Source organism: Theobroma umbraticum, unplaced genomic scaffold, assembly GCF_002168275.2.
Source record: "Theobroma umbraticum cultivar Fairchild unplaced genomic scaffold, ASM216827v3 scaffold_4.1, whole genome shotgun sequence".
NCBI classification, from domain to species: domain Eukaryota; kingdom Viridiplantae; phylum Streptophyta; class Magnoliopsida; order Malvales; family Malvaceae; genus Theobroma; species Theobroma umbraticum.
The window spans coordinates 3,270,428-3,275,891 of record NW_018397258.1 but is presented as its reverse complement, the minus strand read 5'-3'; positions in this window follow the sequence as shown (position 1 = coordinate 3,275,891).

The following is a 5,464-nucleotide window of genomic DNA, read 5'->3' as shown; positions in this document are numbered from 1 at the left end:
TTTTTTTTTGGTGAAGCACTTGTAATGTAAGAGTGAAGCTGTTGTTGCTATCCTTTGTTGTTGTTGTCGTTGTTTTTGTTTTTTGCCCCCTTCCCTTCCCTCTCTAAAAAGAACTCAGAAAATTGAATCGACGTTAGCAAATCCCCAAAACCGCTCTCTTTGCTTCTCTCTCTCTCTCCCTGGTCTCTTTCTTTTGTTTTCTCAAGTTTCTTCTCTCTCTAGTCTCTCTACTTCACTTACTTTTTTAGGTCCTCTTCTTAGTTGAGTTTTTAGTACTTTTCCCTTCTTATCATGTGATTTTCTCTGCAGTACTTCTATCTCACCACTCATAACTTGGCCACGTTATCATTAAAATTTTACAGATTCATTACAACCTAAATTCATTTCTGGATACCAGTAATACCTGTGTTCAAAAGAAAAAAAAAATTTAAATGAGTATGCAATCTTTTCAAAGAAAAATAAAGCATGTGAGTAGAACCCAAGCTCATGATAGCTTAATTCTCATACTTATATTTAACGTGCTTGCTATAATCATAATATCAGTTTGGGTTCTTTAAGTGTAATTTGATTATGGTTTAATTGATTTTCACATTTAACACCGAGGAAGCATTGATGGGTCGATATTATCATTGAAGAAAATTACTTTCATTTGGTAAAATATCAACAGAAAAACTGTCTTGTGATAATGTTGCCTTAATGAATCTACAGCTGCTCTACTACTCTTGTACGTGAAAGTAGGTTTTGTAAATGAAACCATTAAATTTTTGCAAGCTCCTATACTATTTCTTCGCCGTTTTATATCAATGCAATAACAGTTATTTATAATCGTTTTAATTATCATTGATCATCGCAATGAGACAATTCAATATGTAGTACAAATTACAATAAAGTAACATTTGATATGAGAGAAGTGAGAATATATTTTTTATAATATGTTCAATTAAATTATACTATAATTTATGTTTTGCAATAAACTACTACAATATAAGATTGTAATACAGTTGCATTATAGTCAATAAATATGTAATGTGATTACAATTCTAAATTAATGTAATCAAATTACACTGCATTTTATAATGTTATTAAATATTTTTATCTTTTAACATTGTTACTTTATTATAAATATTTTGTAATGTTATAATTTATTTTTTCATATATAGATTTCGAAAATATCTTTTTATTGTTCTCAAAAGTCATGATGATTGTTAATAAAATTTATATTATATTTTTAAAAATAAATTAAAATAATATATATAATATATAAAATTATATTTAAAAATAAAATATATAAAGTTATAATAAAAATAAAATATATTACATTAAAAATATATTTAAGAAATAATATTTTATAAAAATTAATAATAATGAATATAAATATATTAAATTTTTATTTTAATAAATAAAACTAATTTTAAAAATTAATATAATAATTTCAACAAAATATTTATCAATACTGTAATATTATCTTCTTATATTTTAATTATTATTTTATTTATTTATTAAATATTATATTATTATTTTTTATAATTACATTATTTATAATCTTATTACTGGTAATTATATTATATCATAAATATCCTCTGTACAAAATACTATTACTGGTGATATTCAAGTTTCTACTATTCATCCGCGGCGGTATCATACTGTCCACGTACTAAAATTAAGCAACTTACTATTAACACGATTCGTCTGTCAATAAGAAAAGAATTATACATGGTAAAAAAAATTTCATGGAACGGAGTTAGTGGGGTGGAGGGAAATGTAACCGCGGTTCGTTTCGGTAACTAGGAAGCACAGAAAAAACCGTACTATTGGCCGTGGAAAAGTGAATACAAGCCGTCTGATAAAGGCGGCGTACAATGAAATGATTGCACATCACATCACTGATTGCCCTGATTTGTTTGACGCCACCTCGGGAAACGTAACGGTTTGGGGAGGGAGAACGGAGTGGTAGATCCGTTCTTTGGCGTTACATCTGACGGCGCCGTTAGGCTTTTTTTTTTTTGGTTTCCTTGGCTTATCGCCGTCTCTTTCTTTGTCTGCATCGTGGCAGGCAGCCGTGTTGGCTCGTGTAAACCCGGCAGAGAATTTTGGGGCTTCTTATTTTCGTTTCCTTCATATAAAATTTTTCTCCTTTATTTTTGGTTGGGGAGGGTGTTTTAGTATTTCTATTTTTGTGGTTGGTTTTTGACATTGTGGATATGTGTAATTTACCCATGTTGACCCTGTCTCTTAGGGACCCATCTAACGTGTGGTAAGTGCGTGGTTTTTCAATACTTTGTCAGATTTGTTTGCGTTCAATCCTACTTTCCTTTGGTTGAGTGCATCACAAGCGCAAAGTTTTTTTTTTTTAATGCAAATTTGACTTTTTTTTTCATGTGTAAATTTGACTACTTTGGCTTTTCTTTCCCCATTGGACTAGAACATAACATTCATTATATTTCCTCATTCTTTATTTATTAAAACCAAAAAAAAATTGTTCTTTTTCTTTGTTTGTCTTCATTACAAAATAGTAATGAAACAAAATTGAGATTGAATTTATTACACTAACATCATGATTCGTCAACAATTTTTTGATATGGGAAAGCGACATTTAAATGTAAGAAGACTTTTCAAATTTGAACTCATTTACAAGGTAAAGTTAAAGGGTTACAAAAGGAAACTTTTTTGTGGTTTAATTTGGAGTCAAAGTTTTGAAGTATTTTTTTTTAAATTACATGTTTTTAATATTGTAAAAGTTACCTACAAGATTTATCAAATGTAAAATTAACATATTATTCCTTTCTTAATATATAAAGAGACTTGAAATATTTTGATGAAACTGAAATTTAAATGTTTAAATATTAAATATTTATATTTTGCAAATTTTGGCAAGCTTTGAAATTAGAGGATAGCATTGAAAAAAAAAAGTAAAAGCGTGAAATAGCAAGTGTTAGGCACATTCTTTGGGAGGGGCGTGAGTCATGCGAAGGCAAGAAAAAAAAAAGGTGCCATAAATTTTTTTATTCTGACCATGCCGATCTGTTTAGGTGGTCCACAATACACGTCATAACTGGAACCTCATAAAGCTTAGCCACGTGGTCTGGTCGTTTTCGTACCCACGTGTCACCAATCGACTTGTCTTGCCTTCTCCGATGCAGGACATTCTGCTTCCAATTTCTTAAACAAAGCGAAACTTCTCAGTCATATGAAAACGGGGACATCAATAACAATTTCCTTTTTTTTTGGTATAAACCAATACATCTAATCTATGCATTTGTTTTTCCTTTGGAATTTAATACTCCTTATTAGTCTTTTTGGTTTGTAGCCTTCTAAGGTCTCTTCTGGTGGAAGCGACACCAAATGCAAATGCAAACAAAATGATACTTAAAAAAAAAATCTCCCAGATTTTAATATAAGTTGAGGGTAAATAATCGTATGAAAATGATATAAAGAATAAAAAAAACAGATACCCGGATAAAATGGTCTGAATTCAGCCCAAATTTTTTTTATAATCAAGATCTCTTTAAATCAAAACCTTATAGTACTTTACATTTTTAAATAGAAATGAATGTATGAAACCTACTACTACAAACACAAGAATGGATTGTTATTGCCAAGGAATATTCGTTACTTTCGGAAGCATGTCGGACCATAAGGAAGATAGCTGTAAACATATAACACTAGAAAAACGATTATATCCAAAACAGGGATAAATGACAATAACTTAGATATCGAACGGCTATAATCAAAATAGTAACAAATGACAATAACCTAAACATCGAATGATAATATGAGAATTGATTCAAAGAAAATATCATATTGTGTTACATATTTGATAATCGAAAATTAAATTACGTATAAAAGACAAATAAATTAATTAAGAAAACCTATTTGAAAATGAAATTTAGCTTTGTGAATATGTAGCGAAGTGACAACATGAATTTGTTGAAAGCATGTGGTAGAACGGAGTGGGCGAGGTGAAGTGAAGTTTGTTGGTTTGAGAGTGATTGAAAAATGGAGAGGCAAAATTATCCCTTGTTTCAAAAGGAGAACATAACAAGGATCTTGACTGATCGGATGGGGGCACACTCAACTCACAAAATAGGGATGAGTTTAATTAAGCAATAAATTGCATTGAAAGCGAATATACTAGATGTCAGTACCAAGGCATTTAAGTCTTCCAACAGGGAAGTTTTGGCTGTCCTGAAAACAAAATTTGGAGGTTGGCATACAAGATTTATTGCCTTAGAAAACCACCCTCTTTAGATTATCCCAGGTATTTGGGACTTCCAGTTAATTTTTCTTCTTTCTATTATAATATCTTTAGAATAATTACTAGATAAGATGAGCTAGATTTGATGTTGATTTTGTGTTTTTCTTTATTGAAAAAAAAAATGTAGTGAGACATTTCTTTTTCCCCAATAAGAGAGCACTAATTAAGATTGGGATGACACAGGAAATATGAAAAGAAGCCAATGATAAGGCAGGGTACTGTCATATGTTGAAGAAAGTGGGGAAAAAAAAAGAAAGAAAGAAAGAAAGAATGTGAATTGAGATGAAAATGGTAAAAAAGGTTTCAGCAAAGCTACATTTGTTAATGATACTCTTATCATTCAAGGTCGGTTCTAACCAAGCTTTATCTTATGGAATATTACACTTTCCACTAGTAATCTTGTAATTTCTCTCTCTCCTTTTTTTTTTTCTAATCTATCCAGGGAATATAAGCTAATTTAATTTAAGCTATAGTATTTCACTAGTTACATGATATAAAAACTTAATAAGTAATATTTTAATTAATAATAATTAATTAATCATTAATTATAAAAAATTATTTAATTTAAATTTAAAGTATATGAGCTTGACTGAACCTAATTAAAAAATAATAACTCATTGGAACTTTTTTAAATAATTTAATTTTTTTAAATATTATGTTTTTAATTATCATGATTGCTCATATTTTTATAATATATCAAATCTCTGGACCATTCATATCAGCAGTTATTAAATTTTTACTAGGTAAGGATAAAAACTTATAATCATAAAGAATCAAATCTTAAAATCAATTTACTTTTGCTTCTTTTTTAAAAAAAAATCAATTTACTTTCATATCTTCCGTAAAAATTAGAAAGCATCATAATTAAGTATGTAGATGCTTTGAGGGCGTGTAAACTACGGGCATTTTTGTTTTTTGGAAGTCAAAAATCACGACACGTAAATCATTAACGAGGGTTGATTAAGTCCTAACTTGAATTTTAAAGTATAATGTTGGACCGTTCATTTTAAGCAACCAACGGCTATACACAAATCATTATTCTATTAAATGTGGATGCACGGACTAGAATATTGTTTTTTTTTTATGTAAACAATACAATAAAGAAAAGCTTAGTGGTGGAGGTGGAATCCAAATCATATTACCTTAACTATGGTTAAGTAAACCACCCTTTTGATTAAGCTCAATATGTTTCACTAATCATAGGCAAAA